The sequence below is a fragment of the Triturus cristatus genome, chromosome 1_2 (assembly GCF_964204655.1).
Source record: "Triturus cristatus chromosome 1_2, aTriCri1.1, whole genome shotgun sequence".
Classification (NCBI taxonomy): domain Eukaryota; kingdom Metazoa; phylum Chordata; class Amphibia; order Caudata; family Salamandridae; genus Triturus; species Triturus cristatus.
The window spans coordinates 258530638-258543461 of NC_140580.1; the positions used below are offsets into that span (position 1 = coordinate 258530638).

The following is a 12824-nucleotide window of genomic DNA, read 5'->3' on the forward strand; positions in this document are numbered from 1 at the left end:
TTTACACTCAGAAATTAGTGAGTGCTTTTGCCTGAAAAGTTAAGGCAATGGCCGCAGGGCCCAGAAGGGACCCGTTTCAATGCCCAATGCTTATATCCTTACAAAACATAAGCAGTATAGTTTAAAAAGACAACATTCATGAACTCAGAGCAGCTGTCCACATTTTGGGCCAGATGTACGATGGAAAATTCCATGCGCAAACGGGTTTGCGACCCGTTTGCGCATGCAATTCTCCTCTGGGCCATGTACTAACACTATTTTGCGAGTCGCAAATAATTTGTGACTCACAAAATAGTGTTTTGCGACTCGCTATTAGGAAGCGACCACCCCTTCCTAATAGCGACTCACAAGCCATGGACAAATGTTTTACAAGCGCAATTGAGGTTACAAAACACTCGCAATTTACCGCCCTCTTCAAGAGGGTGGTAATTCAGTTGCAAATGCAGGGAAATATATTTTTTAGGGGAAGGCAGGGGTCCTAGGGACCACTACCTGCCCTTAAAAAATGGAACAAAGACGTTTCATTTTCTTATTTTTTAATGCATCCCATTTTCCTTTAAGGAAAATGGGATGCATTTGAAAAAAAACTGCTTCATTTAAAAGCAGTCCCAGACATGGAAGTCTGCGGAGCCCAGCAGGCCACCATCCCTGTGAGGGCCAGCCATTTTCAATGGGTACGCAATTCGCAAGTGCCTCAATATTATTCATGAGGCTCGCATTTTGCGACCCCATTGGGATTCGCAGTCAGTGTCTCAGACACTGTTGTACATTTGAAATTGGAGTCGCAACTTCAAATGGTCGCACATCTGGCCCTTTGTTTTCCAACTCACCCATCAAGCAGGTATTTCAGTACCTCGAGGAATAGTGCACTTTCCAGCCCAGGGAAAACAATGTTGTTCAAAGAGAGATGAGAACACAAAAGTAGTGCTCCACTGGCAAACACTGTAAAGTGGCGCTAATGTGTTTAGGTGTGAATAAATCAATCTGGCCATCTTGCAACCACTCTGTCTTGCTTTAGTTAGTTAGTTATTTTTTCATATTTTGAATGTTTAATTTCTCTGCATCCGAGGCTGCACTTAGAAATTGAAAAATGTCAGATAAAGACTACATTTCCAACAAAAGAGTTTTTCCTTTTTGGATCCATTTCACAGGGGAGCAAATAAACGAAAGGAGGAAAGAGAAGGTAATACCAATTTCTTGAAGTCTCGGTTTTCACTAAATGAGGAGGAGCGAAACAGAGAGGCAAGAAGGGGAACAAAGAGAGGGGGGCAGTTGCCAACGACAGGAGAACTGGACACTGTCCTTGTCTTCTCTGGGCGCGAAGGAAAAGACAGAGTCATTTTCCTTCTGTGCCCGCTCCGCCCGTCCCCAAAAGCAGAGCCTTAACTATCGGCCTTGGCGATTTCTGCCGTCCGGGAGGCATGTTTAAAATAAGATAGTAGGGGAACGGACCTTATGAAATGAAAGAAGTAGGGGCACGCCGTACCCTGCCAATCCCGCCCATTTCGACCACTAATTACAACATTCAACCGGAATCTCTTGTGACTTGAGTACAGGGCTTTAAGTGGGCCAGGTCTCACCGGGTCTGAGCACTGGCAGTTTTTTAAAGGGGGGCTCGAAAACGGTTTCTGCTGGCCTCTGTTTTGTGCCCTGGCACAGGCGGTTAGTTTTTTCCGGACTGCAGTGACAGCACCACATTGATGTGCGCGTGCTCACACTGCTCACTTCTCACTAATGGAGAAGTTACGGCATGACGTCATGCCAGGTGAGCGTTGTTGGGGAAGGAAAATCCTCTAAAGAGTCATTTTCTCTCTGGATTTCCCTTCTCTTTTTGAAACTCAGGAGCAGCAATATTGTCGTGATGTCACCAGGGTTTTAAGTGGAAGCTTTTTCAATATTATATACAAGCCATAATTGCTGCTTATTTATCTTATGCAACTAACAACCATTGAAAAAGCCAATAGTCCTGACTGGTAGGTCGGGCGGCACACAATGCTAATCGCAGATTTTTGGCTTACGTGTTTTTAAGCCACGCCCTTAATTACATTGGCCACGCCCCCTTGAAAGACCCCCACCCCCAATTTTTTCATCCCACTTAAAGCCCTGCTTGATTAGTTCTGGTTCTGGTTCATCGCGGTCGGCGAGTGGTGAGTGAGACGAGACGCAATCCGCGTGTTTATCTCGCTCTGCAGCGGGGTGGGCCGCGGTGCCCAGCAGCAGCCCGCAACAGATGAGTCCTGTCACATGTGCCTCAGTGATAGCCTTCTACGGTAAGTGGCAAGCGTGGCCGCCATTAGTTGGCGGCCTCAGTGAGAGTGAGCCCTCGGCGGTGTTGCGGAGGTGGCCCGATTAGGTCGGGTGCAGTCTGCGACCCGCCCTGTGTGCCCCGCTTGCCTCGCCCCATCGCCTGCACTCCGCCACCAATTTCAGTCCACTTCAGCCATTAAGCTCTGCACACATCTGCATGAAGCACAGAGCTTTTAGAGCAGCCTGGAGCCTAAAGCCCAAAGCGCATCAAAGTAAACATCTCAAGACTGCCTTGCTCTTTCCAAACACAGAGGGAGCCTTAACAGAGCACAACAGCGCCAAGTTTTCAAAGGCAGCACTTAAGCAACAGATAAGTAAACCCACAGGTACAACCAGGCCTAACCAAGTCATATCACTCGAGGGTCGGGACAAATCCTGTGCATCAAAAACTGCGCAAGTATCTGCACCATGAGATCAGGAAAAGTTAGGGGCACAGAAGGAAACCCGCAAGGGAAATCCAAAAGGGAGGGAGGGGGCCAACAAGCAATGGAAAATCCTAGCAGGCCCCAAGAATCGGAAATGGAATCTGATCAAGACAAAGACAAGGAGAGCAAAACAGATAACACTAAAGAAGACAACTCTATCCTTACCATCGTCACTTGCTCTACCATTAAAACCTGTACCAAACCCAGCAAGCGGGCTCTCATAACAGACTTTTTAAAGGTATGCCGCAGTCTATCTCCAGAGAAGCATAAGGCCTACAAAGCAGCCAGCTAAGGAAATTAAGGGAGACAGGCCAAGCAGCAACACTAATGAGACATACAGAGCAAACGATAGTACTAACGACATCAAACCAGCAAAGAAGGAAGGCACGGAACAAGGGGATCGTGCGACTACCACAAAAGAAGGCGTAAGTTGTGCCAGTCCTATACGAGGCTGTTTGAACTCATTTATCGACCGCCAAGGACCCTATTATCAAGCCGTAGAGGCCGTAGTCTGTAACGCCCTAGGATCAAACTGTGAGGCTATGGCCAGATAATGGATCTGTCCAACCCAACCAAGCCAACAACAACAAATCGCTTTGCAGCCCCCTGATGATGACCTTGTGCTTTGGCAAGACGGCATTGGAAGTCCTTGTGCATTATTAAACTCACTGGCAGACCCTCAATCTCTCGACCAACTTGGGGCTCTAAAAACCTGCGGGCAAGAACAAGCCTCTGCAAATTTTGAGTTTTCAATTAACCAATCCCAAACTGCGCAGCATTCGGAACAGGGACCACCTCAACAAAAGATAAAGGGGCCAGTGCCCCATGAGCCTCACGAGACTGAAAAAATCACGCCAGCAGGCCCCACAGAAGCACAAAACTTACACGAATCTGCTCGATAAAAAAAAAAACATTAAGGAACAAGGGGGCCAATCTTTGCCGGAAGTACAAGAAAGCCCACCAACGGGATCATTTTGGACACAGCTATTAGGCACCATGGAAACAATCAACTCCGCTATGACCTATCATGCCGACAAGTCAGGTTACCAAACGTTTTAGCTATATACGTTCAGGGGATAGAACAAAAGTTGCACGACCTAAACACCAAGATAACAAAGGTACAACAAGAGTGGGACATCACATATCACACCTGCCACTGTCACCTAATAATTGATAAGCTTGCAAGGATTCCAACCATAATGTCACAGCTGTTGGAGGCAGTCAGGAAAACCCAAACCATCTCAATAACATCTATGGAAAGAGACCCCATGGAAACGGATGGAGTCAGTCAGTGGGGAGATCTCCAGGAGTAATAACAAAAGAGTGAAAGAGGAAATCAAGTCTCAAGCAGGCGAAAGTAGAATTCCATCAGATGCTGTGAAAGGGTCCGAACAACTAAATGAATAACCACATTGAGAAGGCTCAGCACCAACTCCTAACCAAAGTAACTCACCAAAGGAAGCTGTAGAAAGCAAGGAACAGATAAGCATGAAAACACCCCTCACAAAGCGGGAATGAAAATGCTTAAGGAAAGCAAGGAAAAGTAAACTAAACAAAGTCAGTTCACAAATATCATTGACATCCAACCAGAAAAGCCATGATAAAGGAGATGAAAGCAACAGCGGCGCATTTAGCACGCTGGATCATAACAACTCAGTAATAAAAGAGGCTGCCGCTCCAAGGAACCATTACTCGCAAAAAAAGGAAAACTACTAAATAAGTAAAATATATGACATATTCAAACCTCTGGTTAAACAGGAATTCAATAACACAACCAGCAAAGAAACTCTAAAAAGAGGTACAAACCAAACTTCACAGGAATTAAAGACAAAAACAAGCGAAATTCGTACTCAGGATGAAGCATCCAGTGGGAAAGGAGTCACACAGGCGAGCACCATCAATAACGAAATCAAAACTAACCTTCAGTCCCAGAGGAGCAGAGAGTCCATCAAATACACACAAGATCAAGCTGGATTTATCCATCATCTGGCAATATATCATCAATGCCAAACAGAAGCATCAAAAGAGACCACGATCGACCATACAAAAACACAACTGTTTACTTCTTACGATAAGATAGAGCTGGTCCCACATTACAAGTCGAATGGGAGCCCACGATATATTGAACAGAAGTGCATTAATAAGGCTACTAGAAACTCTTCCAGCACTGAGACATATTAAATCCAGGGACTTGGAAAGAATTGAATTCAAACCTAACCCAAACCGAATAGGGCCTGAAATCAAAATACCCACCTGAATGGATCACTCTATCACCGAACAGATCTTGAGGCACAAGGAGGCATTTGCATCATGGGGTATAGAATTAAAAAAGGCGGAACCACCCTGCTATCCAAGCCCACTACAACAGCCCTACTTCACAGGTCCTGATAATCCAGACCAAACGAAGGGCAAAGCCCAATCAACAAGACAAATTATGATTACAATCTCACATTCAGAAACAGCCAATAACGAGGACAACCAGCACTTGAGACCCTTAAACATACAACAAGGAGCAGCATGAACAAAAACCCATAAACATTACAGGGCTGTAAAATCTGCTCCTGGACGTGAATGGCTTAGCCTCCAAAATTGAAGAAATCTATTTCGCAGAATTCATCCAACAGTACGACATACTGCTATTCCAAGAAACATGGCAGCCAACAAACACTCCAATCGTAGGTTACAAAGAACATCACATTCCAGCAAAAAAGGATGCAATACACAGAAGAGCAAAAGGCTGTCTATCAGCCTATATTTCAACAGATATCTTACGGAAAGAAGAAAATATCGACTTAGACTCCCCCTGGATGCAATTTATTAAACTCACAGTCTCCCCCTCCTGTACTTTGTTAATCCTGAACATCTACATGCACCTTGCTTACAAGCACAAGGGGAGAAACATCCAACAATTGGTCGCCGCTCTCAAAGCCTTAAAGCTTACTTACCCACATGCCAACATAATACTGTCTGGGGATTTCAATATGCACCTGATGCAAGCTCAGGGAAAAAAATCTACCAATCCACATGAAGGCCAGGAACGGCAACATAACCAGACATGACACTTTGGGTAAGAAATGTGCCGCATTATTGGACAACCTTTCACTGTATACCTTAAATGGTCGAGGTCCACATGACAGCCCAGCAGCTTTTACAAGAGTGACAGCAAAATCAGAAGCAACCATCAACTTCATTTTAGCAGATCCCGACCAATTTCACTTCATTACGAGCTTCCAAATAATGGAAAGAGTAGACGGTGAACATTATCCTCAATCCTTTATATTAACCAACATTCAAGAAAGGTCCCGGCCAACCCGTGCCCTTACACAACCCTCTGAACTGTACAATCTAAAACGATTAATATGGAACAATAAAAACATAAACGGAATTATGGAGTCCTGCTTCGCTCTATTGGCCCCTACTGACGCAAAACCATTAGGGATAGAGGCCTGTGAGTCTTTTGTCAACAGCATAAACAGAAAGTTTTCTATCAGCTCAAAAAGCCAAAAACCTGCTAGGATCAGCAGGGCAGCCTGGTACACTCATACCCTAAGGATAAAAAAAAGACAACTAAACAAAGCTCTCAGACTAATGCAAACTCATTGCCTGCAACCTTCCCGGAAGGCCCTGATCTCAATCAAACAAATGAAAAGAGACCTAAAAAAAGAGATTCGTGCAGCAAAGCGCACATACAACGAGCAATTCTGGACGAAAATGCATTACGTTAGCCAGCAATGAAACCCAAAAGAGTTCTGGGCTCAGATCAATCTCTTATTAATCTGAAAAATCGGCATTATAATTCTGATATAACCGAACATGCATGGAGAGCTCATATAGTAGCTACATTTAACACCCAGATAGTCCCTGGCGCTCCCGTTTATAACGATACATCGAAGGTGAGATGGTCTGGCACCATTACCTCTAGGGACACTCCAACCAAAGAGTCCCGGGTGGCTGTGACACCGAGACTGACCTCCCAGGCCCCAGATTTCACGACCTGCACATCGAACCCGATAGATCATGGCAACCCCCAAGTCAAACACCCAGAAGGCAAACGCCAGACAGGCCCACATGAAACATCAGGGTCAGACCCACTAGTCCCTTATCTACAGATCACACGAAAACAAGTATTGAACGCAATAAAAAAAAAACAGAGGACCGATGGGGCCCCAGGACCAAACGGCTTGCCCAACGCCTTATTAAAAAAAGATCCAGCTTTCTGGTCCAATCACTTATCATCACTGTTTGCTCACACTTTGGAGACTCACACCATCCCTGATTCTTGGTGAGGAAGCATCCTACACCCAATATTCAAATCAGCAGCACGTTCAGATCCATCTAACTATAGGCTAATAGCCCTCATCGACGTTGAGGCAAAAATTTATGCAGCAAATTTGTTGAAAGATCTAGAGGACTGGGTCGATAGCACGAAATTGATCCCCAATACACAAACTGGTTTCCGAGCCGGGGTGTACACCTTAACAAACCTATCCGCTGCCATGCTCCTGGCCTACCAAGCTATTGCCAACTTAAAAGTTTTGTATTCCTGTTTCGTGGACCTCAAAGCAGCCTTCGACAAGGTCCCCAGATCCGCCCTGTGGGCAAAAATGAAATCCTGGGGAGCCCCCACAAAACTATTGAATGCAATAATTAACCTCTACTCACAAACATGGGTCCAAATAAAAATGGGGGACGGCTGAAGTCTAACAAATAAAATCACTACCACCAATGACTTAAAACAGGGCTGCATTCTAGCCCCGTCTATTCAATACCTATACAGCCGACTTAGACAACAACCTACATTTAACATTAGGGGATTTGCCAAAACTGGGGAAAGTGTGAATATCAAGTCTGCAATATGCCGACGACATTGTGTTGTTATCTCAAATGCCCGCGGCCTCCAACGATTGACACATCAACTAGCAGAATACACAGCCGCAGCTCAACTAGATATAAACTTCAAAAAAACTAAGGTTATGTGTTTCTCTAGTTCACATAAAAAACGAAATTTACCTGTACGATCAACAGTAACCGCCTGAATCGGGTGGGCACATGTAAATATCTGGAAGTAACATTAGATCGCTACCTTAAATATATCTAGAACTGTGGAAAGTAAAAGCAAAACAGCTACTATTTGCATTTAAAATCTTTAAAAAAACAACTTAGTGACTGTTCAAAGACTCACTTAATAAAGGTCGTGGCAGCAAAATTATTGCCATCAACCATGTATTGATCGGAACTTCTAAACACACAGGACGCAACAATTCTAAATACCGCCCAAACCAGCCTCTTGAAAAATCTATTCACAATTCTGCGCCACATTCCACAAGCCCGGATTAGATTGGAATTCGGGTTAAAAAAACGATCCCGACAAGGAGCTCTTGCAAAATACTATTGGAGATTGAGGGCAGCGGACGGAGAGTCTGGCACATTACTGCTGGCTGGAGGTTGAAAGGCAATCCAGATTGAGTAACTCGGTTTATCCATTTCTGAAGCAATCGATTGAAGCTCTAAAGTTAGAGGAAGCTTGGCACACAATACCATCCTATCAGGAGTTCAAACAAATAGTCAACAAAAACATCAAGCAACAATCTCAGGAAAACGACAAAGCCTCATTGACCTCAAAAACAAATGCATGGATGGTGTTGCCAACATATATGACGCTAAAGCCTCAACCATATCTGTTGGAACATTTTGCAAATCGCATAAAGCGGAAACTGATTTTATTGAGACTGGGAGTTTATCCATCGAAAGATCTTATCCCAGAATGGAAATGGACCTGGCCCTCAATGGATTGCTGCCTTTGTGGACAAGGAGATGAATCGTTGCTCCACCTACTATGTATTTGTCCGGCACTATTATCCATACGGAAAGAACTCCTACGGCCAACAATAAAAAGAGAACAAATAAGGACTTGTAGATCCGCCGTAACGAAGTGCTTAGGAGGCACGACTGTACAACTGGCATGTAAAGCAATAAAGTTTCTGAGCTTAGCTGCAAATGAACTAGAAAAGAGCGACAAAGAACTCGAACCGGTTAGGCATGCAAGGTGATAATGTGCAATTAATCACTCCCCAGTCCACTAGTTTACAGCATGATGCACTTTACCTTGGAGAAATAACAGGTAATCATTAATGGCATCAGCACCTTATCTCAGATCACTAAGCTGAACTCAAAAGATTTCATATAGGAAACATAAACACAAAGATATAGTCTCTTAAAATCATATATTTCCTTTCTAAATGAACTTCGTCACTATATTTGCTAATTACCCTAGAGCCACTCTGAGAGACCTCGTATCCAGCCCAAGTATAACCTCTTAAGAAGTACGTCTTTTATAGCATGACTGGCAGCCAACAAGACTGTAGGAATCAATTGCACACTGTATTAACTTGTTTTTTATTTTAAATTTTAATGAGTCTACCAACAAATCCATACTTTTGCTCGTGAATTTTATGTGTCTCAGCGGTTGTGCCTCTCTTTTATCATTTAAACTAAATCAAATAAAAGTAATTTTTCATTTCATACAACATGCATATATGCTGGTCACAGTGACAATAGCCAGCTCCACTTTCAATAGTATGCACACAACATCATATATAATTTGACCAGGAATCATAAGAGCAGAGGAATGAACCTAGGCTAGTTGCCGACAAAGACTGAGAAGAGGAACCTACAAGGGCACTGTGGAGACTCCCAGCAAATGGACCGGACTGCGAAGGCAAAATCAAAAATAGTCAACAGGACTACAGCAGGTAGGAGGGAAAAGTCATGAGCACGTGACTGCTAGACCTGGGGGAACCAGACAAGGGGAAACAAAACAAATATGATGAAAGCTAGAGAGAGTGAAACAAATACTGAGTGGACAAGGAAACCAGACACAAAAATCAGTTGCCCCCAAGAAATTGTCGACCAAACAAGTGTACGGAAATGTTGTGCCATGCTAACAGAGCCAGAAGACCAAAGTGATGACTGTAATACCCGTCTATCTGTTTTGTTTATTGTTTGTCTTAATAAAAAGAGTTTAAAAAAAAAAGTTGCCAGGCATTGAGCTCTATTTGAGTTTCTTACCTTCAGTTACGCCCTCGGAACACAAAGGGTTTTGTGGACGCAAGGAGGGCGAATTTACTAATCTAACTACAGACCTAGAATATTGAAGTAGATGTAACTTTGGCCAAAATAGTCCAGGAGATGTATTTACTATTATAATTTCAGTCTTTTAATATGGTGGGGAAAATAAAATAATTCCTGAGGTATTTTAAAAAGGGTTATAAAGTAATTTTTCATTGTCGAGAAGTGCTCTCCTGAGGGCACCACGCAAGGAAACAAGCACTGGCAAAGCCAATCGGTCTCACCTATGCGAGATTGGTTGGCTCTGTCAGTTTTGTTAGCCACGTTGTACAGCAGCGGGATTGAGGTGCAGCATGGTCGAGAGTATTTTTAAACAAAAAGTGCTGTGATGCGGTCAACACTGGCCGAGTCATAGAGGTTTTTTTTCTTTCAACTGTACTGCACAGCAGCTGTGATGCTGTACGACATGGCTAAAATAGCCATTGACAAAGCCAATAGATCTTACCTAGGCGCAATCTATTGGTTTTGCCAGGCTTGTTTTTTTGTGGTGGGAGGGGCAGGGGGTAAGGTGCAAGCAAGAACAGGGGGCGCAGGTATGGGGCAAGCTACGATGGGAGGGGCAGTGGACAGAAAATGCACTGTGTTGAAACCTAGACCTTTTTCTGGCAGGGGAAAGGGCAAGCGACTAAGGGGGAAGAGGTCAGAGGGACAGGGGATGGGCAAGCAACAACAGAGGGTAGGGGAGAGGGGTGTGGTGTTTTTAGGGGTTGCAGTATTGGTGTGTGGCCGAGACAGTACTAACAAACATCGGAGGCAGGTAGACCCTCGGCGCTTCTTTAAATAAAAACGCGGAGACAGTTTTAGGTTTATCACTCCCCCGGTCTGGGTCTCGTCTTTATTATACTCACACCACGTGGTGCAGTACAGACCACTTCAACTCGACGCGCAGGAGCACACACCCGTGACACCCCCACACCCGGAGTGGAACATTCCAATCACGGTCGCTCAAGTTAAGTCACTGAAGCAACACTACATTCCTCCTCAAACACAAAATGAGAACACAACATAACCACAGCAATATTGCTCTTGACAACTGCACACAACAGGTCTCACATTGGCTGGATGTCCAGAGAATACACTGGGTTGAGGTCACCCCTTGGAAAACCCATTACCTGACTCCCTTGAACTGTCTTATACCAAATGATCCCTCAGCCGAGTGGACGGCACCAGGGTTACTTCGAAGACCATACGAGTGCAGTCGGATCAGCTGGGCTGCTGTTCAAAAACCTAGACCGGAGAACTCCCTGGATGTAAGCCAGCCCCACCGTAAATCTCGGGTTCAGCGGTGTTAGGCTCTGACGACTTCCAGTCTGGATAGTCTCCTTCATCACCACCCTCTAAGTCATCCGTGAGCGGGACTTCATTGTCATTTCCTGGGCAACTGTCAAGTGGCTGAAGAAACCTTTTGAACGCTGAGCTATTCCGAGTAATGGTTTAATGTCCACTCTGAGCAGTGATGCGAGTGCCATGCACTGTACAATGGTCCAAGGATTCCGCTCAAAGGGTAACCTAAACTTGCTGCCAGGGTACTTCTTTTGTAAATCATACACCACAGGATCATCTACGGGAGCCGGAGACCAACCCGGATGGTGAGGGATTGTGTCTCGTACTAATCGACCAATAGAGAGAGGCCCTGCACTCCTCCCCCTGGTAGAATGGGGAGTAATGTGATACTCTCGCAAAAAGGAATAGATTTCAAGTTCTAGAGACTGTTGGCTTGCCAAAGCAATACGAATGACTTTGTTCAAAGTTCTCATGAACCTTTCAGCCTCCCAATTTGCTTGAGGCCACCTCAAGGTATTCTTTTTGTAGTGGATCCCTAAGGAGGTGAAATAAGACAGGATCTCTTGTCCTTGAACAGGTGGGCCATTGTCAGTGCGCAGTTCCTTGATTAGCCCCTGGGTAGCATGACTTTTTCCGACTTGGACAGTACCTCACTGGCATTCAGAGATGAAGGAATCTCTACCTCCGGATATTTGAAGTAATCATCAATCATCACAAACGTATGGCGCCAATCTTGGAGACTCCCAAAATACAAACTGGCATACACCCATGGCCAACTGCGGCCCCTTTACAGTCACTGTGGGTAGCGGAGGACTGGCATCACCAGCTGCCTGGCACCATGAACAGGATCGGACCATCTTCTCAACCTTTTCATCCATTAAAGGAAACTACACTTTTGTGCGCAGTCGATTCTTAGTCTTGACCATACCCTGGTGGCTAGCATTGGCAAGTTGAATGACAGTCTGTCCACGCATAAGGCACCCATTCAGATCAGCGCTCAACTTCTGGCCAATGTGATACAAGCTTTCCAGGACTCGCCTGGCTTCGGATGTAAGTGAGGACCAGTTCCTTTTGAACATGTGCCACTAATTGCTCTTCGTGGTCTGGAGAGCTTTTTGAATGCATTCATCCTGGCTGGTAGCTAGGCATAGAACTTCTAGAGATATTGGCATGGGACTTTATCGATCTGTCACATATCATACATACTCCTCTGTTTCATCTGCTTCCTCTTCCTGGGTAGCCGCTCGAGGGTGCCTTGACAAATAATCCGTCGGGTTGTGTGATCCAGGGCGCTACTCCACATGACAGTTGTACTCCTGGAGTTATAACATCCAATTCTCAATGCGTGGAGGCGGTTTGGCAGCAGTACCCTTGAAAAAAGGAATTTGTGGTTTGTGATTGGTTGTCACAGTGAACGGGTGTCCGTATACATGCAGTCTACTTTTGTTGCTTCAAAGAATAGCAGAACTCGCTCTACTCATTCTTTCAACTTAGGCGCTTGTGCTGATGGAGCACATTCTTCAGTGAACGGCTCCACTGGTAGGATGTTGGCCATCGTGTTAGTGAAGATGTGGTGTACACTATAATGTCTTTAATGTGGCTGATCCCCTCTCTGTTCTTGTTTTTTTCTTTCTTGTACTGTATCACTACCACCAGCTCTCTGCCTCCCTGAGTCCAGTC

The 12824-nt window shown here is 44.8% G+C and overlaps 1 protein-coding gene across 5 annotated transcripts in view; it reads left to right on the top strand.

Annotated features, from left to right (window-relative positions):
* Nucleotides 1–12824, top strand: part of CCAR1 (cell division cycle and apoptosis regulator 1) — a 2209777-nt gene that overhangs the window by 2162434 nt on the left and 34519 nt on the right. The window lies entirely within an intron of this gene.